This window comes from Lissotriton helveticus, chromosome 1_1 (genome assembly GCF_964261635.1).
Source record: "Lissotriton helveticus chromosome 1_1, aLisHel1.1, whole genome shotgun sequence".
Classification (NCBI taxonomy): domain Eukaryota; kingdom Metazoa; phylum Chordata; class Amphibia; order Caudata; family Salamandridae; genus Lissotriton; species Lissotriton helveticus.
Window position 1 is genome coordinate 1723132881 of NC_136057.1, and position 24869 is coordinate 1723157749.

Genomic DNA, 24869 nt, shown 5'->3' on the forward strand with positions numbered 1-24869 from the left:
GCAGGGGCATGACCACAAGGACCTAAAATGGACAGTCCTGGAGAAAGTGGTCGGCGAGACACATAATATCAAAGCGATTTTAGCTCGGCAGGAAGCTAAATGGATATTCTCTGAGAAAGCGGATCATGAGGGGCTTAATGATGGTATTGAATGAAATAAAGTGAGTAGACGCTGATGGATATAATGACTGAGTGTAAAAAATAATAAGATAGTAAGGGTTTCTCCACAAAGTGGAGGGAGGTACTCCTGGTCCCCTAGACCTAAGTACATGTAAACAAATAGGAGGAGTATCACCAAAGAACCGGGTAATGGTCCTAATGGAGATGGGGGAATGGATGAAGACACAATGAAGATGTTCCTTGTTTAGAAGACCCCTCACTCACCAACCTGGTTGGGGACATGCTTCATCATCGGGGTCGCACCCGGATAGCCGAGTGCCATCCGGGTGTGCTGCGACACCTGAATTACAGTGGAGCGGGTAATTTTTGAGTGTAGTGCAAAAAGTGAGGACCCGGTGGACAGCGGTTAGGTTAACCGGCTTTTCTGTATTCCAGTCGCAACAGACTTGGAAATCCAGCCTGTCCCCGTTTTCCTATGAGGCAAAGTCTACTCGTTTTGTGAGTTCTTTTTTTCGCAGACTCCAGACCCTGGAAGTCTACCAGGCTGACTGTGAGTTTACAGCCAGGTTTTGAGGGCCGAGGGTTGGGTGCACCTTAGCGAGTGCATACCGCCCAGGTTCTTCTTTCTTATCACTTTTTGGTCCTGACGAAAACCTGGAAATCCCTTACACAGGTTGAAACATGTAGACCCAAGCACTTTTCACATAGATATAGTCGGTCAATTTAACCCACTTTGATATCTTGACTTTGTTCTTAATATTGTCCAGTACCTTCAGATTAAAGTTTTATTGAAGATATACTGCGCCAATTTTTAACATCACTTTTTGCACTACACTCAAAAATTTCCCGCTCCACTGTAATTCAGGTGTCGCAGCACACACGGATGGCACTCGGCTATCCGGGTGGGACCCCGATGATGAAGCATGTCACCAACCAGGTTGGTGAGTGAGGGGTCTTCTAAACAAGGAACATCTTCCTTGTGTCTTTATCCATGCCCCCATCTCCATTAGGACCATGACCCAGTTCTTTGGTGATACTCCTCATTTTTGTTTACATATATAATGACTGGGTGACAACTATCATGAACCTAGACCATTCAGTAGTTAACGGATATATTCCATTTTCCATGCCACATTTGTGTCACATATTCCAGTCTCCAGTTTACTTTCGTGTTTCAATTACACCATTCCTTATGGAATTGTATAGATGATTGATTCCGGTTGTTCTTGTCTGAGGAGACCGGCTCTATTCATCAGGTTCAGTCTGCAGCATTATAGGTACATGGTTGCCCTAAGGAGCAGTGCCCTACATGATATCCTCCCTGGCACCACACCATTTTAATCTCTGATAACAGCGGTGAGAACAAATTGCTGTTGTCCCCTTTTTTGAAACCTTTTTGATAATGGCTCCGTAAAAGAGTGATAATACTTTACATTTTGTATATCACACTATGATTATATATCCACAACATCACTTTGTTCCCTCCTCTTCGCCTACAACTATCCCTGAACTCGCAAAATGTTTTTTTCCCCTGGGGAGACAGAGTTTTAGCCAGGCACCCTCCTGATACTTCATTCTTGATTGAACTTCATTAATATTATTGGACCTGTTCCAACATGGCCGCCTGCCGCCGGATGACGCGAAACGCTACACGTCATCATGTTTTTTAGCACTCGCAATGGTGTTTAATCAAAGGCGGCGGCAGGAGCAAGCGGGAGTAGCGTTCATGACCGAGTGCACTCGGTAGCGGTAAGAAGGTTTTTTACCCGAGGCGGGCCGCGTAATATGTTGTGGGCAAGCCGCGTGATTACGATCACGATTTAAAAGCGCAAAGCCTTGGAGCGCATTCCAGTGGGGATAGCTGTATCAATGCTTAGAGTTGTAAGGGTGAACGATGAGTAGTAGCGCCATGATTAGCCTCTGTCTGAGGGGCAAGGCAACGCATTTCGGACAATGGGATAGCCAGTTGGCCTTCCCAGGCGGGGCGCTTGGCGCATAGCACAATGTTAGTGCATTGATATGACGATCTGGTGTCCTCACTGTACCTGTGTGCTTTGCTCTGCAGGGGGCCAGATTTTAATTGCTCCACCAGTAGACACGTGATCTAATGGCAAGTTGTTGAATGCTTATGATGGTTGCAGGTATGCAGTAACTGGCAGCCATCAGGTAAAGGTGGATACAGTCTGTTTTGTGTGTCTTTTACATGTTTCATGGTGTTGTTTACATTGTTGTAGATATATGAAGTTCTGTGTTGGGGAATAACATTTCATTTCCGCTGTGTTTGTTTTTAAATATCACTACAGGTCCTGTGAACCAACAAAAGTAAAGATTGAAAACAGAACCCTAATTTTGCCCTGAAGAAGTTGCTGAAGTTTATAGCAATGAAACATGTCGGCATTGAGTAAATATATATGGTATATTAGGAACCATTTTTAATTCGGAATTCTTGCTGCATCAGAATAAAGTTATTAAGCTAGCAAGTTTCTCCACATTTTAGCAGAGGTGGCCGATTGCCTTTGGCTGTCACAGGGGTTCTAGGTGCATACACACATTTTTTCACTTTTAAACTAGATGAGCAGACATAAAGGTTCTCTATTTGTGCACCACACTAATATTAGTTGGGGAATCACTATTTTGTTTTTTCCTTTCGTTCTATACTCACCACAAAGAGAGAGTGGCCAATGATGAGAAGTGGCTAAACTGGCAATTGTTCGCCAGGAACCACCTCGGGTGTTGCTACCGTGAGGTACTCTCTCTTTGCTCACTTTATTTTCACATTTTAGAGTGGGACAAGACCTGGGTGTAACTTTTTATGTAAGCGAGAACACACCATGACCCTATAGATTATTGTTAAGGAACGCATCTAGGGCAGTAGGATAATTGGTCTTTAACTCGATCCAACGTGAACTGGTGTGAGGTGGGGGAGGCCTTTGTTGTTGAATATTGACTGAGCGGGGGGCGGCCTCTTCCAATATTCCCCCTAGGGCTCCTTTTGATTGAGTGGCGAGTTACAGACACGCCATACGGAAACAGATCCACAGATGCCGTAACCTCCCTCATTCCTGGTCCAGGACGCATTAACACAGTAAAAATGTCACTCCTCCCAAAAATATTACATTTATTCCAAACCCTCCCTACCCCAATTCCACAAATTGTTATTCAGTCTCTCCAGCGTGATTTAACCAACTTTATCTGGGGCAAGTCTTGCCCGCGCTTTTCTAACAAGGTCTTGATGATGCCCTGAGATCGGGAGGGGGCTAGCATGCCCTAACCTCCTTGAGTATTATTGGGCCTGCGATCTTCACTACATCTCGAATGGGTGGTTCGGGAGAGCGAAAAGTTTTGGTTCCACATGAATCAAGCGGTCGTATGTAGACCTCTGTGGGACCTAGCCTGGCTCCTCCGCGGGGCCAGCGTCGTAGTGCATACATAGCCACTCCCACAAGAACGGTTTTAGACATAGTGAACAAACTGGTGATATCTCGGGCCTGACTTCCTTCCCTTCCCCTAACACCCCCATAGCATGCAGCGCCATCTTCCCTCCTGCTTTGCAACCTCGAGCCTTTAGCTCCTGGACGGAAGGTGAATGCCACATAATGCAGGATTTTATTTCAGGAGGATAAATGTTTCACTTTTGACCAGTGCAAAAAAATCATTCCCCCTTACTGACAGGGCACAGATGCAATATTTTCAACTTCAGCACTGGCTACTCTCCCCCACCTACACACAAGGGGCACAAGGCAGCTTACTGCCTTCGAGACTCTAGCCCACAACGTTGAGGGCTCGAGAGAATTGATCTCTCACACCTGCAAAGTGTTGCATCAATCGCAAAAACTCCAACCCAACACATACCAAAAACAATGGAATATATATTTCAGCGAGGATGTTCCCCCAGAGAGCTGGGACCTATTGTTACGAGACATCTCAAAAATCTATCAAAGCATCCCACAGCAGGAATCGACCTACAAGCTCATGACATGATGGTACTTTACCCCTGTCAATATCCAGCAGATGATACCGGGCTTTCCCCCAACTTGTTGGAGGTGCCAGGGGGATAGAGGCAACCTCATTCCCATTTGGTGGTCTTGTCCCAGTATGACGTTAATCTGGAAAGAAATCCTTAGCCACATCAAAGACACAGTGGCATTCCCTATCCCCAGCTCTCCGATAGTGACCATGCTGGACATCAGACCCTCAACATTGATAGCCACGACTCATTCTGATTGGAGCTTAATAACACAAATGCAAGGGGCGCATGACAGTCCATTGCTCTTTCTTCAAATAAACCTAGCCCCCTTCTATTGCTACATGGTTTCTTCGCTTATGGCAAGTTCTGACCCTCAAGTTACTCACCACCCGTATCAACCACACAGAGACTAAATTGAACCGCACTTGGCAGCCATTAGTCCAGCTTTTTTCCCAGATAGAGCATTCCCACTTGGTTTCCCCCCGTCTGAGAGCTTTACAGTTCTTTAACAACCCTCTTATACCTTATTCAAGAGGTGTACACCAGGCCTCTCCTATTCCATTGGACCCGAATTTGGCTTCCCCCCTAAAAGGCTCTAATCATCCTCCCCTGTGACAACCTGAGTGCATCCTTCCCTTCCTGTCCCTTCAACCTGGGTTCCGCCTTCCCCTCACCTGTTCAGTAGTTGAGTCGTAAATCCACTACTCCCAAACTCCGCTAACAACAACCCATAGCTCTTAATATGTGCGCAAAGTACTACACAGACATGCATACACCCCATTCACTTCACCTCTTCTCTGGGGTTGGGCCCATAAGTCCCCCACACAATGGTTATTTAACTCATGGATATCTTTCTTTAATAATATTGTTTACCTATATCTCAAGCTAAGGAAACAGCGTATTGCCCCACCTTTATTGCTCCCCCACCCTTCCTTGGTTCATACTTCAATGACTGATCCTTGCATGGCTCCATCAGTGTACCATGTTATTTGGGATGTATTTTGCTTTACATCTTCTTTTGACTTTCCCTGTTAAATTTATATCCAATTATCAGATTTGAAAATATACTTAGATATCTCTGAAACTACTACACAGATTTACACCAAATCACAAAAAGCCCGCGTTCTGTATCAACATCTAGCTTTCTGCCAAATTTGGTGTAATTCTGTTCAGGAGTTCGGGCTGTAGTCAAGTTAGAAAAATGAAAAATCCCCATAGACATAACATGGGGAAAACGCTTTCTGGGACCCCCGTTTTTCTCAACCATATGACAGAACACCCTAAAACATTCAACACAGCAGCTGAACCAAAAAGGGGACGTTTTAAAAAAAAAACTTGTGCAGATTCATCAATCGGGCTAAAGTGCATGCCACAACAAAAAATGTTTTTTCCTATAGAAACTTTGGTCCTAACTATAACTACCTACTGGCAATCACCAGTAGTTAACATATACTGAAAATTATCAAAGATTACTGGGCCGATGTAGTTAGGCTGAGAATTCCCTCCTACAAAACCAGTGACATTCAGCAGTTATAGTTGCCTGAGCTAACTATAACTTACGCCCAAGCAAAGCACTGCTTACGACCTCAGATATTACATCACTCATGACATGGTCATCTCAAATGACATCACTGTGAGTGTAAGTGTTTTAAAGAGCTTATGGGTGTTAAACATATATAGTAACGTTCTACAAAAGTTAAATTAGTATACTTGGTGCACTACTTCAGAGTGATACTACTTCTAACATATATTATGTGATTGACTGTGTGACTGTATCCTTGTGTGAATGGGTGTGTAAATGGCTGTATGGGTATATAAGCAGATGTGTGAGCAGCTTTATGGGTGAGTGAGATGCTGTGTGAGTGGCTGCATTTATGAGTGAGTGAGTATGTCAGTAGCTTTATAGGTGAGTGAGTGGAAGACTGGGTGTCTGAATGGTTGCATGAGTGAGTGACTTGGGGTGTGTGTGGCTGTATGGGTGAGTGAGTGGCTGTTTGAGTGGGAGTGTTTGTTTAAGTGACTTGGTGTGTGAGTGGCTGTATTGGAGAGTAAGTATCTGTGTGAGTGGCTTTGTGGTTGAGTGAGCAGATATGTAAGTGCTTGTATGGATGTATGAATGGGTATGTAAGTGGTGTGGGTGTGTGAGTGAATGAGTGACTGCTTGAATGGGTGAGTGAGTGGCTGTGTTGAAAGGCTGTATGGGTGAGTGAGTGGATGTGTGAGTGACTCTGTGGGTAAATAGGTGGCTACATAAATAGCTGTCTGGGTAAGTGGGTGGCAATGTGAGTGGCTGTACGGGTGATTTACTGGTTGTACGGGTGGTTGTAAAATGGCTGTATGGGTGTGTGAATGGTTGTGTGAGTGGCTGTATGAGTGAGTGAATGGGTGGGTGTGTGACTGCCTCTGTGAAGGTTGTGTGGGCATGTGGGAATTGGTATGGGTTTGTGAATTGTATGTGAGTGCTTGTATGGGTGTGTGAATGGTTTGCATGAAAGGTTATATGGGTTGTGAGTGGGTGTGTGAGTGGTTCTGTGGATGATGTCATCAGTGATGTCATTTGAGATGTCCTCAGTGATGTCACTAATCATGTCATGAGTGATGTAATATGTGAAGTTATAAGCAGTGCATTGTGAGGCAGTAATTTATAGTTAGCTCAGGTAACAATAACTGCTGAATTTCACTGGCTTTGTACGAAGAAAATCTGAGCCTAACCATAACATACCTGTAACCTTTGCTTTTTTCAGTGAATTTCTAAGGTTTTTTAAAATCGGTTTCCTAACTATAATGTCTGTGTAACCTTTGGCTTTTTAAGTGAATTTCTATGTTTTTTAAAAACTGGTAGTCGCATTTGAAGAGTGGTGGAGAAAGGGGACGGGGCCTCTGACCAGCGCTCAGGAATCCTTCTGTAATGGACTTACTGGAGGTAACAGGAGGGCTTCTTGGTCCCCAAGGACCCTCAGCATCCAGGAAGACATCATCCCCCAACCAGTATTGTGTCAGAAGATGCATTTGCAGAGTGGTGGAGAAAGAGGGGCATGGCCTCAGATGTCCTTACAGCAGTCCTGTTCAGGGAAACTTGCTGGAGGTAAAGGAGGGTAGTTGGCCCCCAACGACCATCTGGAGGCAAGGGGACTTTATCCCCTACCCAGCAGTGCACCAGGAGGGATGTTTGCCGAGTGGTGAAGAAAGAGTGCATGGCCTCTGACAACCTCTCAACAATCCCGCTGTGTGGGACTTACTGGAGGTAACAGGAGAGGAAGTTGGCCCCCGAGGTACCTCACAGCCAAGGGGACTTTATCCCCCACCAGCAGTGATCCAGGAGGCACTTTTGCAGAGTGGTAGAGACAGAGGGCATAGCCTCCCAAGACCACTCTGCAATCCCACAATGTTGGACTTACTGGAGGTAACAGGAGGGCTTGTTGGCTCCCAAGGACCCACTGCGGCAAAGCGGACTTCAACCCCTATCAGCAGTGCACCAGGAGGCGCGTTTGCAGAGTGGTGGACAAAGGGGGTGGGCCACCGCATAACCCTCCTTCCCTGGGCCATTTTGGGCCCTCAGAACCCCATACCCCAGGGCCAGCCCTTTTTTCAATAAAGGGGCGAACCGTGTGGCCCCCCTCCCCAAGCTGATTTCAGACCTCCGCAGCCAACTCCTCCAAGACATTCGACTCCAAGAGGAAGGAAAAGAAGAGGGTCATATTCTGGTTTTCCTTTACCAACAAGGCCTTATTTCTACGACTCTTATTCCACATACACTGCAACCTTTTCCAGCTGTGTCACCTCTTAGATCATCACTACATTCTGACTTTTCAAGATATATGAGGTGCTACTAAACTAAACATACAGCTACAAACACATAAAACAGAAGTTTTGGTGATAATGGAGCGTCTTCAACCAAGAGCTTCACCACAAACTACTTCACTTCTGGTACCGGGATTTGTGGAACTTGCAGAAGAGAAGTTCCTTACACCAGCTACTATTAAAGCTGCAACACCTCAACTTCTCAAAAAATACAAGGCCTCCAATCAAGATCCTATTTATATAAGACAAGATCTCAAACCAAATATGGTAATAGCTCTTACTGTAAGAGAGAAACTTTCTTTGGCTCCAGAGACTTCTGACCCTACTGTAAAAGAGAGTAAGAGACTGGATGCAGTAGGAAGATAAATTTGTAATTCTGAATCTGTGACTTTTAAGGTCATTAGTCCATCTGCTCTGTTATCAAGATATGACTGACCACTAAGGGAATCTCCCACTGTGTTTGCAGATGTTCTCCCAAAAGACAGAAGACAAGATCTGATGATGCCGCAAGCATGACATCGGACAGCGGTGACAAACCCAACATGTCCACCGTTCTCGATCATCCCGGAAATACAGGAGGTGGTCTAGACAATGGTCTAGACAATGGAGGAGGACATGCCCTATGAAGGGGAATGGTGGAGAGCACTAAGGAAGTTGAATAACGGACGGAGTGACTGCACGGAGAGAGACACGGAAAGTGGAGACCAGGAGGAATGGAGAGAGACCAGCAGCGTCCAGGCGGAGGAGAACAGCGTTTGGACCGAGGACCGGAAGGAGTCGCGGGATGACATTGTCGGCGTGGGAGAAAACGTGGAAGACTGAAACCAATCTAGGAGCACTGTGCAAGTGACTGGGACTTCCCAAGGAGACGCAGAGGCTGGGTCATCCCTCACCATAGCCCAGGGGGGTCGTGGAGCAAGGCAAGTCCCAACTGCATGCTCCTTTTCAGTCAAAGGGTTGTGGGCACGTCTGAACGGCACTAGAGAGTGAGCACAACTGTCCCTGCACTAGGCCCCCACAATGCTAGGACACTGGTGGTGGAGCGCTTTTCCCTCCCCCTTAATTTGTTGTATAAACCAACAGTAGCCTGAGCCCTCTCTGTTGTTTTCCTTTATTTTGGGTCACCGGTCTCCTGAATCCCAGTGGGAAGAAGACCCGGAGGCAGACATAAGAAGAAGAGCCAAGGAGAGCAGGAAACCCAATGAGTTGATCCACCAGTTACACCCAAGAAACGTAATTCTTTTGTTTAGAATAACGTGTGTGCCGTAAATATACTCTAACCCTAATAAAAGGAGAGAAGAAAGAAAACCAAACTCTATGCTTGTCTTGCCTAAAAGTAAGGGTGGGAGGTCCGGATCAGGGTCCCTCAACCACACAAAACTTCATGAAAATCCTTTAAGAGGTGTAAACTGCCTCAAATTAGTCTATCAGTGCATCCATAGATGAAGCAGATCTGGCCATAACACAATTCTGCAGTGATTTCTCTCTTCTCAAGCTGTCTTGGCTTAGACTAACATCCCGAAAACCAGATGCTCAATCGTAGATAATGAACCCTCCTTTCACTGGGCAGTCCTTTATCGGCCCCACGCCAATGAAGAAATGAAGAGAACGAAGAAAGAGGCAGAAACCCTAAAAGAAGTGGGTTTAGAAGAAAAAATAGTAGTTCTTCAGATTTCAGTCCAGACAGAGGGTTCTATCCCTTTAATGGTCTTTCTATCTTCAATACGAGGGTCATCAACAGCAAAATCAGCAACAGCAGTTCCACCCTAGGGGCAATCGAGAAAGAAGTCCACAACAACAACAGCAAACACAGTGCCAATTTCTTCCAAGTCACTCTCCACATCAAAACAGTGATAATCACACTGCCCATGCTCTGTTTCTTACTCCAGTGGGAGGGGGTGTATCACATCAGCGGTTAAGAACCACCTACAAATGGGTCTTGCAGAGCCTCCAAAAAGGCTACACCATCCAGTTAAAAATCCACCACCTTTTATATCTCCAAAGCCAGCAGCAAATCCTCAGTTTTTGCAATTAAAAAAGGAGGTACAATCTCTTCTTCAAAAATGAGCAATAGTATCAGTTCCTTCATCTAAAAAAGGAAAAGGTATCTATTCCAAATACTTTTTGGGTAGCAAAAAAAGCAAACAAACGGAGTACAGGCCTATTCTTGATTTAAGACAGTCAAACAAATGGACCAAGAAACAAAAATACATGATGCTAGTCCTGCGCTGATATATCCATGGTCAATGAAAGTAGACTGGATGTGTTCTGTGAATCTTCAAGTCACATATTTTCACATACCCATAGCGAAAAAGCACAGAAACTTCTTAAGATTTGCAGTGGGGGAAAAGCCCATTACAGGTATAAAGTCCTTCAGTTCGGAATAAAGTCTGCATCAAGAACATTCTCCTAAAGCATTGCTGTGGCTGCAGCTCATTTTCAAAGAAAGCAGATGTACATTTATCCCTCTCTAGGTGATTGGTTCATAACGGCACCTTCTTATTGTCATGTGCAATTAGATTTCATCATAACGACCGAACTCTTGATGTAACTGGGCTTACATATCAAGCACAATAACTCTATTTCTTTACCTCACCAACTTCACTACTGTCTAGGAACCACTCTGGATGCTCTAAAGAGAGAGTGTACCCTTCAGAGGAGAGACTGTCTAACATTTTTCTGTAAAAACACTAGATGTTTCAGATGGACATCCAACGGCTCAACAGAGCTTATCTCTACTCAGCTCTATGGTGTCATGCATTTACCTTGTTCCAAATGCGCATCTTCAAATGAGACCTTCACAACAATGCCTTGAGGACCAGTGGTCCCAATGGAAAGACAATTGGGAAGTCAAATGGTCTTTCACCACACAAGCCAAACAGTCCCTGATGTGGTGGTACAAGAAAATCAACTTACTGAAGGGTAATTCATTTTTCCAGAACCTTACAAATTAAACAGTTGTCACAGATGCTTCTCTGACAGGATGGGGAGCTCATCTGGAGATGAAGGGGGTCCAGGTAGCCACAAAGGTTTTTGTAATGTCCTGAATGTCAAATAGGATGCTAATTTAAAAAGACAATACAACAACGATGCACTATTTAAGCAAACAAGGGAGCACAAGATCATGAATTCTTTCTCTAGAAGTTCAAGCAATCAGGCATTGGCTACTGACAACAAATCAAACGATTCAAGCAATTTATTTATCAGTCATCCAAAATTGTCAATTAGATCTATAAAGCCGATACTTAATAGGTAATCGTGAATGAGAATTAAACAATTCAGTCTCATTAAATATTTTCCAAGACTGTGAGTTTCTCGACATAGACTTATTTGCCGCAGGAGAAAACACTAAATTCTCACCCTTTCAATTGAGAATGTGGTAACCAAACTTTTTGGGTAATGCCCTTTTGATAGATTGGTCAAAAAATGTCTCTATACATTTCCTCCGATTCCCGTTCATTCAAGTAGTACTACTGAAACTCAAAGCCTTAATGATTCTAATTGCACCAGAGTGGTCCAGACAATGGTGATGTCCAGATCCACTTCACCTTTTTGTCAGTCCCCACAAGAGGTTGCCGTGCAAACACAACCTTTTGTCGATGATGAAAGGCAAAGTCTTTCACCCCAACAAACAATCCTTGAATTTGAGGGGCATGGCTCAGTACAGACATTTAGATCTTCCTCCAACCTGCATGTCTATTCTCATGAAAGCTTAATGTCAGAACACAGAGCGTCTTATGCTCTTTTAAGTGGAAATGATTTGTCATATAATGTCTTAAAAACAACAATGATCCAATAAAATGCCAAGAAGATGTCATTTTGCCTTATCTGCTTCAGTAGGCACGATCCAAGCTACAATTCAAATCCATAAAGGTGAATTTAGCTGCCATAACAGCATATAGATAAGGACCCACTCAGAGATCCTTCTTTATTATACCAGTTGTTGAAGTCTTTTTGGGAGGATTGAAAAATACTTTTCCTCATAGGGGACAGCTTGCTTCTCCATGGGCGTTAAATCTAGTTTGATCGAAATTAATGACTCCTACTTTTGAACCCATACATAAGGCCCCCAAATGCAGCACCTCACCTGGAAAGTAGATTTCTTAGTAGCTATTACATCAGCAACAACAGTCACTGAACTTCAAGCTCTTTTTCTATATTGCCATATGCAGTTTTTCACTGCAATAGAGTAGTATTAAGAACCCATACTTTTTTTTCAAACAAAAGTTATGTCAGATTTTCACATAAGTCAAATGTTTAAAACAAGCTATAGCTAGATGGATAGCTTCATGTATTACTCTCTATTACTAATTGGCTAACAAGCCCCTTCTAAGTAAACCTATAGCTCACTCTATGCCTAGTAAGGCTGCATCTGTTGCCTGGATAAAAAGCAATACTAATAATAGAAATTTGTAAAAGTTCTACAAGGAAATCTGTTCATACTTTCTCTAAACATTGTTTGCGAATGTTAAAGCAGATACAATTAATTGGAACTTAGTTGTGATTTATACCAGCAAAGGGGATGAGAAGAAGCCTCCAGTGGCATGCTTTGTGGACTGATGATACATCCAAGGTTGTGGAGCTTTGTTCTCCTTTGTTCAACGATGGGAAAGAAAAGAGTTTACCTGTTCTAAGAAGGCTCTGTATTTTGATTGTTCCCCGTATATTTAATGTTCTTAAGATTAACTCTTGAATGCATACGCCTCCCTTTGTTTTGATTCTTCATCTGGTTTAGCTCTAGAACTTTCTGACTGACACCTTCTGCTTAGAATTTCTCTAGGTCTTTTCAGATATTTTGGTTTAGCATTAGGGAAGTTTTTTTTATGGAACTGAAACTGTTTCTGTTTTGCATTTGGAAATGTTCAAATGGTTCCTGCTGCTTTTGACTATATTTGTTCCTATGTAGAATTGATTAACTTTACTGAATTTGTAGATGAATTGAATAATGAGAAATCGGTTAAATAACATTGTAACTTGACGAACCTGATCATAGGCCTTCATCACTTGAAAGGATCACTCTCTTTCATTTCTGTAGAACCAAATAGGTTTCACTGCAACTTGTTGAAGTTATATTAATTTGAAATTTCTCAGTTTATAGACCTCAGTAAATTATCAACGGTGCATTCGGACAGAGTTCAATTAATAGTGGGAATAGTCTTGAGATTCACTAGAAACTGAACATTGTGCTCCATCAGTTATATCAATCCAGGATGCCTTTTTTCTGAGGTGTAGGGAGCTAAAATATACCCCAGAGACAGAGTTTGCCCAAGCCCAGACCATGCTACCGAAGTGTAGTTATAAGTAATTGGATGGATACTGTTCGAAAATCCGACAACATACAGGGACAAGACCCAATTGGTGATTGCCACTTTACCCTCAAGTGACTACACCCAAGAGCCACTAATTTTGAAGTGCTTGCTGGGGTTTTAGAGGGAGAAAGTTGAACTTGTAATATTAGTATCCTGTAATGGTGCAGTTCTTTATTTTGAACTCTCACCTTTTTCCTGTCTCCTCCAAATGCTTTGTGCACCTAACATATGTAACTATGGCTTGTTTTTGTTCTATGAATCACACACTTTAAACCTCGATCTTTCACCTCTGTTTATTATGTGGGTGTCACTGTATTTCACAGCCTTGAGAACGCCCTTGGCCCATTGGCCTTGCAGGCAAAACAGGTGCAGGCTGTTTTTTCCTTTTTGCTTTGCAAGTTTGGATCTATCTCAAATAAATGAACAAACAAACAGTAGATGGGTTTTAAACAACACCATTACATGATACTAATATTACAAGTGCAACTTTCTCCCTCTAAATCCCGAGCAAGCATGTTACTGAAGTTCATGGTCCAGTACTGGCAATATTCCTACATTCCTGAAGTGCCATATGGAAACTATAAGAGGACTATGTGTTTTTTTGTGTGTTGTCAAACGCGGCGGCTGCTTGTGGACTTTTTTGGGGTTATAATAGTTTGTGTTGTAGAGTCCATTTTAGTCCAAAAGGGCCTTGTGTTGAAATGTGCATTGAAGTGTTTCCCTTGCATTTAGGTTATGTTTATGAACAACATGCTTGTTGCGAGAAGTTGGGTTATCGGACTTGTCATAGTCTAAAATCCTGTAATAAATATTAAGTATATTGTAGTTTAACTTGTCTGTTGAAGTTGTGTTGGATCAAGAGGTGCCATAGGTCACATCAAGATAGGGACTTATTAACTGCTGTTGAGAGAGTTTATAAATGGTGATTGTTGTCCGTGAATCCTTTCACGCTGAGAAGAAACTGCACTAGTCATAGTTACTTTCCTCTGGTAGAGTTTACCCTTGTGTGTGGGAGATAATGTCAGAAAAGTGTTTTTCTCCGTTTTCTCCTCTGAGTGAGTAACAACCTTCATTTATTTAGTGTAACAGAGAACGAGTGATATGGTTTTGCCATTTATAAAAATGTGTTTGTGTGAAGCTAATTGCTAAGAAGGGAGAGACGTTGCAAGGAGCTGCAAGGTGTCCTATGATGCTGCGATTCTATTGCTCGGTTGGTGTGTGTGCCACACTGGTATTGGTCATCCTGTCAGAGAGTGCTGTGCTGTAAAAGGTCAGTGCAGTTGTGCTGAGCTGCGATTCAACAGCGGTATAACTGTGGCTCTTACTGTAACTTTCTAACACTGCCACTTGTTCAAATAAAAGTGTTTGATTTTGTCAGCTGAATTCAAAGTTAAAGACAAAGGGCCTCATTCATGAGGCTGTATGTCACTTTTACGCCGCCGGTGCGTCGCACCAGTGGCGTAAAAAAATGCGCCTTGTTGCGCCATATTTACAAAGTGACGCATCTAGGTAGATGCGTCACTTTGTAAACCCCTGCGCCACATTATACCTGCCCCAGGTATAATGTATGCAAGGGGGGGCGTATTGACGCAAGAAAGGGTCGTAGAAGTGATGCAGTGAAATCTATAAGATTTCACTGTGCCACTTCTAGGATGCAAATGCGTCAATATCTTACGCCTGCCTCACAGCAGGCTTAAGACTGACGCAGGCCCTTTCACATGGGGCTTGCCTCATGTGAAAGGGCGCATTGCTGGAGTTGCGTCACTTTTGTGACACACTCCAGCAATGAGTCATGCGCCATACAGATACTTCAGAAATACTGATGTATCTGTAACTCCTTGCGCAATGATGCGTCATACTGTAAATATGACGCATCATTGGTGTCGCAAGGAGGGCGCAATGAAAAGTGACGCATCGCTGTTTTCACGCAGCGATGCGTCACTTTTCATAAATGAGGCCCGAATTGTTTTAAGAGAGTTATAGATTTTCTTTGAGATGACGTAAGAGTTTCAGTTCGTGGGGACTAGCAAGCTCCCCCAGAGGGCACCCCTGGCCATTATATGGCCAAAAAAGTCAAACTCCATACATATATTTGACTTAAACAACTGCACAAGATCACAGAAAAAGAAAAGTCCTTTCAGCTTCCTCAATAAAGTACACTTAACTATCAAATAATTGAAATGTTAACGTGAGGGCTATATGACATGAAGCCCCCACCTATACCAAAACAAAATGAGGCTCTCAATACCTGGGAGTATACAGCACATGTAAAAGAGAAATATCAGACTAGTGCGAAAAAGACAATCAGTAGTTGAATGGATGCAAAGTGGGATGCTGAATAACAGGCATGGAGGAAAGAAAGAATTGAGGAAGTTAACATGTACTCCACATTGACCAATCCTAAACCAGAGAGAAAGAATTAACAAGAGGTGGGTAGTATAACTGTACTGGTAGAGCCATGCACTGATAGCGACTCTGGTGATGCCTTTTTGAAAGAGTTGTTGACTTCTCAACCACCTCCATATAACGTAACTCAGGCCGCCGTAGGAAATTAGAAAATTGTTGGCATAAGTGTGTGTGCCTGTTAGCTCATCCAAAACAGGCAGGGTTATCTTCTGTTGTGCTAGTGCCGGTGATAGTAACCCTCGTTATCACAACTGTTGCTCTGACCCCGAGTTTGCGCATAATTGTACGGGTTCCAAGGATGCAAGAGGTGAAACTCAACCTGACCTGTTGTGGTTGCTTGAGTGCCTGGTACACCAGGTGTTGTTGGGACTTTGGATCTGAGAGCTAGGTATCGGTCAGATAGAAATCCGAGAGGGAGTATATCCATGGATCATATTAGTAATAGCCCCATAGCACAAGCTGCTCGAGACCTCAGAATGTTGACAGGCTAAATGTATAATTGGACTTATAAAAAGAAAATTTGATGCACAATATGTGGATGGATACCATGAAGAGGAACTTCTGTTTCTATGTAAAGAAGTAATTTGACGTGCTTTTGAAGCATATGTAGTGTCAGTGGGATAGCTTCAGAATTTGCAATTGACATCCCTAAGAGTCAAACCTTTTCAAAGAATTTCAGGGTGCATGTGAGAGAAGATACTCGTAATAATTTGAGAACTCATGGGATAAAGATACATTTGAGGGAGATAGTAACCAGCATACAGAAGTGGAGTGATATTGAGAAAATCAAGGATAAGTGGACTCAGAGGGAAAAAGAAAAACAAGAATACGGAGGACTCAGGTCAAACAATGAAGGAGTGTAGCCATGATGATTTTGAAGTGAGCGCTTACCGATTGCGAGAGGTACAGGGAGGAGGGTATTTGCATGTGCCCTGGAGTTGTGGTTATCTTGCTTATCAGTTTCCAAAACTAAGAGAGAAGCCTGATTTGTGGTAAACTCAGTGTTAGATTTGGGTGTCTCTATTTGGCAGAGGTAGGTACCTTTGACCAAATAGGGATGCTGGCGTCTTGTCAGGATAAAGGGCTACACTCCTTAAATAATTCCTGCTCACCCCCTTGGTAGCTTGGCACGAGTAGGTAGGCTTATCTCAGAGGTAGTGTGTAAAGCATTTGTGAGCACATACAGTAATACAGTGACAACACTACAAATAGACACCACACAGGTTGTATTATAAAAATAAGTATTTTTATATAGACTTAACACAAGACAAACAACAAAAATCCACAATACTGTACTCAAAAATAGACTTTAAAATGGTAGGAAATAGCTCAGTTCTTTCAAGTTGTAAATGCAACACTTTACTCTCACAGTACCTTGGATGCATAACACAAAGAAAACAAATAGGGTTGCATGGAAGGTGATGCGTCGGTTCCTTACACTCAGGGGAGTGAAAGCGTTGGTTCCTTGCTGCTGAGCAGGGGAGTTGATGCTCGCTTCCTTACTGTGTGGGGAGGTGATGCGTCAGTTTCTTACTGCACTCCGGTACGATGCGACAAGATGGCACCTCGATGCGATACTTCTCTCTGGTGCGATGCGACAAAATGGCGTCTTGGTTACGATGTAACAACGTTGATGCAATGCCTGCACGCCCGACGGCCGTGCGGCGACTTGATGATCTTTGGCGCCGCGACAGGCCCTGCAACACGCTTCTCCCTTGATGCGGCGGTGGCACGATTCTCTGGTGATGCTACGCGCTTCGGTAATGCGATGATGGCAGCGGCAGATCGATTATTTGGCGATGCGATGACAACTGCTGCGGTGGCGACACGCTTCTCGTCATTGAGTCGCGCTTCCAGCTCCCAGCAATACACTGCCTCTCAGAAGGCCCAGCACAACAACAGTGGTACAATAAGGTAATGTCACCGTGGAGAACAATTGAAACAGGTAAACCAGTGCAACAGTTAATCTATTGTATCTAATCAAAGTCAAGCACCTCCATATCAGACTTTGATTAGATACAATAAATTAACTCCTGCTCTGGTTTATCTGTTTCAATTGTTCTCCACTGTGACATTACCTTATTGTACCACTATTTAGCCAGGTCCAGTGGCCATTCGGGTTGCCTCATTGTTGCATAACTCAGCACAACAGGAGGCACTTCAATTCCCAGCAGGGGAATTCAGGGGGAGCTGGTTGGTGAAGCCTTGTATCCCTGAGACTTCAGGCAGGAGGCAAGCTCAAGTTCAAGCTCTTGGAGATTCTTCTTCAAGTTGATGAAAAGCACACTCAATCCTCTTCTCCTTACTTTGGCAATGAAGCAACCACTGCAGGCCAACCCCCAAACACACAGCACAGGGTTAGTCTCCTCTCTCAGCTTCCTGGTTCTTCTGCTCAGCAAAGGTTTGTCTTGATTCGTCTTGATTCCCAGAATTGATCTAAAGTTCTGGGGTCTGGGTCCCCCTTTTTATACCCCAAAATCCATTGTCTGTGAAGGCAGAGAGTGTCTGTACCTCATCCAAACAAGTTCTGGTCAGTCCTGGAGCACTTTCTTTACAGGACTCCTTCTTCTCCTTTGATAGTGTGGGCCTGGGTCATCAGACACACCACATGAGGTGGAGCCAGCATTGTGGCCAGGTCCAGGTGCAACTCCTCCCACCGCTCTACATGCAGATAGGTCTATTCAGCCCTGTGCTTACTCACCCTGTCTCCTGGAGCCCCCCAGCCCCTGTCACTCACAAACCAGACAAGGACTACACAACCTAGCAGAGGCAGGCTTGGATAGTTAGGCAAGAAAATACATACTTTCTAAAAGTGGTATTTTCAAACACAGAATGTTAAAACTATCTTCACTAAAATATGTCTTTTATCATTCTGAGTTCAGGCATACTAAACTCAAATTTCTACCTAGTTCCCTGAGTCAGTTAGGATTATAAATTATCATAATCAACTGCCCATTCTGGCCTATGGGGAACAGATAGCCTTGGAATAGTAAAAAACGAAATTGGCTGTAATTCACTATCAGGACGTGCCACACACATTAGGTCATGTCCTACCTTTTACATACAATGCACCCTGCCCTTGGGCCTACCTTAGGAGTGACTAATATGTAGAAAAGGGAAGGTTTAGGGACTGGCAAGTGGGTGCACTTGCCAAGTCAACATGGCAGTACCAGACTGCGCCCAGGCTCTGCAATGGCAGTCCTAAGACACACTATACAAGCTGCTCCGGTGGGTGGCACAATCAGTGCTGCAAGCCCACCAGCAGCATTTGATTTACAAGCCCTGGGCACACGCAGTGCACTGTACTAGGGTCTGACATGTAAACCAAATAAACCAAACATGGAGTCACTAATCCATACATCAATTTACTATATGGAGCACTTGCACTGTGGCACTGAATAGCAGTGGCACAGTGCCCGAAGCATTTAAAACTCGCAAAAACATCCGAGGCAACAGCAAAAAAATGGAAGGGAGACCCACGCCAATGGTGCCAGGTCTAACACTCAGGTTGAGCGATATGTGAAGATTTTTAAAGTGCTGTGGGAAGACTTGAATACATTCTTCGATATTGTAGTTCCTGTGATTTGTCAGTTGAGTGTAAAGGGTTGATACAGTGGCCAGACACTGAGCCCCAGAGGATAGATAAAAAAAATGCCCCATCTCCCATTGTCATACAGATACATGATCAGGTGATTGCTTTTTTGAAAAATAAGGTCTCACAGAAAGAGATTGATTGGTTGAAGATAACCCAAACCACCCAAGAGGCAATAGAATCAGTGCATACCTATTATACACATTTGATGCATGTGTTCTATTAGATTTGAGGGTCTCTAGTTGGCAGAGGTAGGTACCTTTGACAAATAGAGACCCTTGCTTCTATTCAGGGTAGGGTGATACACACCGTTGATAACCCCTGCTCACCCCCTTGGTAGCTTGGCACGAGCAGACAGGCTTATCTCCAAGGCGATGTGTAAAGTATTTGTGCCAACACAATATAGCGCATAGACAAAGTGGTCCTAGACATAACTCTGGACACCAATTAATGTTTACCTTATTTTTTTAGAATGAGCAGATATAATCCACAAACGAAAGAAGGAGATGTATTTCTTTGTATATCTAAAAAATTGTATTAATTCAACATACCCAACACAAACTAGATAAAAAAACAGTCAATCTTGTTTGATCCCTTTCATATATAACAAATGTATTTACATATTCATAAAATAATTACACATTGAGAGAAAACTGCAGAATGCAGTAAGAATAAGAAAAGGGGGTGCTCAAGTGAATTGAGAGGGAAAATAGTTCAAAGAACAAAATTGAGATTAATATGTACAACTAAAAATACAAATTTTTCAGTTGAACAACCAAAAAGCGGCCTACCCATACAATTGTATATACATAATTTAACCATACAAAATGAGGACAAGGGCAGGGAAAAACTAAGGTATAGCCCTCAAAATAAGGGGGACATAACCGTCGACGTTTCGACCCTAACGCAATAAGGGAAACTCAAGGCCTCTGCTGCGGGTCTTCTTCAGGACTGGGTTCAGGGAGGGATGGGGAGTGGGCAGAAACAAGGGAAGGAGACCACAGGTAATGGGAAGGGGTCACGTCAATGAAACTGGACGGGCCACCTATTAATGATGTGTCCAAAAGCTCTCCAATGGATGACTTCTAATCTGATGCACACTTTCACAAAGGAAAAACGGGGGTCCCCACACGTTATTCCAAGCCACATGTGACCTTACATTGCGTGAGTACATGACGCCCAGCTTGTGAACCTCGGCAAGACTCTGTCCCCGGTTGCTTTGTGGAATTACTTGCGGTCATATCTACTGAATAACGAGGGCATTACAACTTACAAGTACGTTTGCCTGTGCCAGGACTCGTTTTGATTGCACATGAGCAATAGGTTCCCCCTGCCTAGCTTTAACTGGATAAAGGCTTGGAATAACGTGTGGGGACCCCCGTTTTTCCTTTGTGAAGTTGGTTAGACCAGAGGTAGCACTGCTGAAGTGGTGGTTGAAAACTATAACAGGGAGGTATCAGTATGAGATGTCATTAACCTGAATTCAAACATGACAAGATGTGCATTGCATTACTTTGCTCGAAAAGGGAGTGGATTTTGGATAGGAATTACTTTATCACTGGAAAGATAGCTTTTATCGAGGGGCTTAGCTGTACTTAACTTTAACAAACCAGTACAGTCTTTTTTTCCGTGTCCAGGATTGGATGCTAGAGGAAGCAGTGGCCTTTTATGTTGCCCATGAGTAGGAAATATTTGTGAAGTTGTCAAAATTTCACATTTGAAATATTTTAGCAAGAAATACCTTGCCCAGGACTCTAAATAGACAGTCTCATGAAATGGCTTTCCAGATATAGAGATCTATGTATGCTAGGACAGCTGTGTGACCTTATGGGCATGTTTGCTTTCTCATGGAATTTGTGGCTTGGGGAAGGTCTTGTGTATCCAGAGGAACTTCCTTGCTTGTGCTGAACACCCATTATATACAGAGTTAGTGAAATCTTAGTGTAGAATGATTCTTTTATCTTAGCTTTGGAATTCTTTTTGCATATTTAACACAAAGCTAAATTCCTAAAGGATATTTATTCCTCTAATGAACTTATTTTCTTCTTGCATCACATGTTGTCGTTTTCCAATTTTGAATCAGTTCTTCTCAATGATTCCTTTGTCATAACTTTTGACACATATTTATATTTTACTTTTACCTGGTTTGAGCATTGTAAGGTATTTCATTCTTAATATATTGCTGCGCATTTGGTTTATTTTTTCCCTCTTCATGAGATACCATGTTGCTCAGCCCAAGCTACCAAAGGTGAGCAGAGATTATGCTTCTTGAAATCTGTATATTCCTTTTGGACAGTAGATTTGTGTCCAGCAAGCTGGTTTCTCACAGTTAGTGTGATTGGTCAGTAGATTCATCAATATGCCGCACTGATCAGTATCCCTTCTGCAAATTACATGTTTCAATACCGTTGTGTTGATTTTATATTCTGTCATTCAGTGTTGGATACATTAATTACACAGAGTTGGGTAATAGTATGGCCTCCTGTTATTATTACTGTATATTGACTATGTAAAAGAAATGTGTTTACATTGCAGAGGGGGGCCTACTGTGGTAGAATGAGGAGCTAATGTATTGGTATTAAACTATTAGAAGAATTTTCTGATTTTATGATGTAATTTACAACAACACGGCAGACGGGGAACCATAGGTAATAGTGGAAGCACTTGCTCCTTGACGAATGTGTAATTAAATAGGAGGTGCCGCCTGTTCATGACCAGGTGTCCATAAAACAACCCTAAATAGGGTGTCCCAACTGACTCAAAGAGGCAGGGAATAGAGCCTTATGCCTCATTAATGTGCATGGAAATTAAGCAACACACAGGCAGGGAGTCTAAAAAGCCCTGAAGAAGACTGTTCACCTGTATGGGCTCAATCACTGGTTGAAACATATTGGTAAGGATGAGTGGATAAATGAACCATTGTACTTCAGCGTATATCCACGAACAGACATTGTACATTTCACCCGGACCTCTGCTTTAGCCAAGGAAAATGTATCGTACAACTCCCATTTTGGTTGAATATGGCATAGTAGTACTTGCCTACTATGGTGTGGATAGGTTGGTGATGATGAAGCATGCCACAATAAGATGTGGGTGAGGTGAACTTTCCAATATCTTTGAGTTCTCTATAGGACTAGCACGGATAATAATAAACACACAATAGGACTTTTGTTGTTTCCACTTGAGCACCAGTAGTGAAAGTACTGAATGTTTATGTTACATCAAGCCTGTGACATTGCAGTCTTTTCAACACTTTTTAGGCAGAAGATGTAATTGCATTGATGGACTGCAATACTGTATAATGTAGTAAGATTTTGATAAGCCAGTTCTTAAAATACAAATAATGTAGAGAAATGAACAGAGAATGTAGTTGCTGTAATCGTAATTCCCTGTAACCAATTTCATTTTATGAGAAGTGTTGACAGCATCTGGGGAGCCAAATCCTGATACAGCTTTTCTTACAACAGTTTAGTCATTCATGGCTGTCAGTAGGAGTTAAATTCTTCTGCGTTCCTGCGTGTTTTGATCAGAAAGCTGTGTCAAGTTAAGTTAAGCAATGTTTATTACGAACAAAGAGCCATAAAAGAATATACATACAATAAATAAAAACAGTATAAAACGAAAGTCTAGATAAAATTACATTGTAACAAACAAACCAGATAAAATATCGATAAAAAGGTTAGAATACACATCAGAAATAGAAAAAAAAAAACAATTATCAAGTGGACACCTATTTCTGTCTTAACCTCCACATGGACATTAGATACCTTGAGACAGCAAAGACAATAGACTGTCTGGTGTCACGTCTGAGTATTCTGAACACAATCTTATAATTTATGAACCCCAAGTTGTGACAGAATAGCAATACCCACTTCTTCCTACGCCCGTGGTAGGCTGGGCAAAATAAAACTACATGCTCGGCCGCTTCTTCCACTCCTGGATAAAATGTGCAAATTCTATTGGACTCAAGGTTTCCGCGCTTCCATGTAGCAGTAAAGGCAGTATTGGTGGAGTCCCCAGTGTAAGCTGTGTCATCTCCCGGTGTTTGCAGAAAAACGTCAAATTCCATATATGTAATTTTTGCACTTTATATCCGATGGGCAGACCAACATTCAAAGAAGTATATGAAGTCTGTGCTAAATTACTTCTGAAACGGTATGTATGCCCAGGACAAGATTTGGTGGAATGAAAACGTATGATTTCTTGTTGTGCCCACAATTAAAAATAAATTTCAGTTTGTTTAGTCAGACAGACTGGTCCCCATCTATTCCTCAAAATTCTGCATGTTCCACCGGAAACAGAAGCGCGCCACAGCGAGACGACATTGGAGAAGAACAAAGCAGCAGGTGCAAAGGGGTCGAGGCCGGTGCAATCTAACAGACTTGATTGCTACACCATCCCCAAAAACATGCCTCAAAGCCGACAGTCTGGGGGGCAACGCCCAATGACCCAGGAAAAGAAGATTAAGAGCTATCACTGAAGGATATCATGACGGCGATCACTAAAGTTCACACTTCCTTAGACCATAAGTTGGACACCATCGCTATCGAGGTTAACCTGATCTGTGCCGACCTCACTAAACTTAATGAGAAAGTCAAACAGGTGGAGCTCACTACTTCTAGCCTCGTGGGCGACGTCACCAAGCTTCAAGGCGAAATCCAGGAAATGCGAAGCTTCCACAAGCGACTGAGCTCAAACTGGATGACTATGAAGGACGCCTGCGTCGCAACAATCTGCGCATCTTGGGTGTGCCGGAAAAAGCAGAGGGACAGCCCCCAGATCTCTTTGTAGAGGACCTAATCCTACAACATCTACAACCGAAAGGCCTTAGCAAATTCTTTGTCATCGAGATGGCACACAGGATTCCTGGAGGTTGCCCCAAGCCGGGGACTCTCCACGCCCGATCCTGTTGAGAATACTGAATTTCCGGCACAGGGATTTAATCCTTCAAAACGCTGGAATGGGGGCCGCCCTCTGCTATGAAAACGCAGACATCTCCTTCTTCCCGGACTTCACACAACGAGTACAGAAGCAGAGACGATCATTCATTATGGTAAAGCAGAAGTTACAAGAGAGAGGTCTGAAATACTCAATGCTGTTCCTGGTGCGTCTCCGAGTTGAAGCTGAAAGAAGGAACTGGTTCTTCGAGCATACGGAGGAAGCGGCGAACTGGCTTGATCACCGTATAATGACTGATGAGACCGGAACAAGCATGAGGGCTATACATTTGAGACCGCTTCTTGCTAAGACTGGGACAGGTATTGGACTGCAAGGTGGTCGAACCTCAGTGGGGTCTTCCCCCACCTGATGGCTGATATTTAGGACTATGATGTGTACCTCACCTTGGGGACTTTATAATCTTATCTTTTGGAGGAGGGGGAACAGGGAAACGGGATGCCACGTCCTTAACTTTTCTGCATTTAGTTCTTACATAGGGGGACAGGCACTCTGCAAGTTTAATATGGGCAGTTCCACGCCCAGAGTGCAGGGCAGCTGGGAGGGGGATTGTTGGTTGGGGGAGTTATATGGTTTTATTGCTATGTTTTGGCATCGGTATTTGATTTTGGTTTCATCACAGAGGACTCTGACACTCATGAAATGTAAAATAGGTACAATGGGGGACAAAAATGTTAAAATACTGAGTTGGAATGTTAACGGTCTTGGGGACAAAATCA

The 24869-nt window shown here is 43.2% G+C and overlaps 1 long non-coding RNA gene across 1 annotated transcript in view; it reads left to right on the top strand.

Moving 5' to 3' along the window:
• Positions 1-1799: 1799 nt before the first annotated feature.
• Positions 1800-24869, top strand: part of LOC144833258 (uncharacterized) — a 310988-nt gene continuing 287918 nt past the window's right edge. Inside the window, exon 1 of the long non-coding RNA XR_013610964.1 lies at positions 1800-1868. This is a non-coding gene — a long non-coding RNA (uncharacterized LOC144833258). The remainder of the gene's footprint in view (positions 1869-24869) is intronic.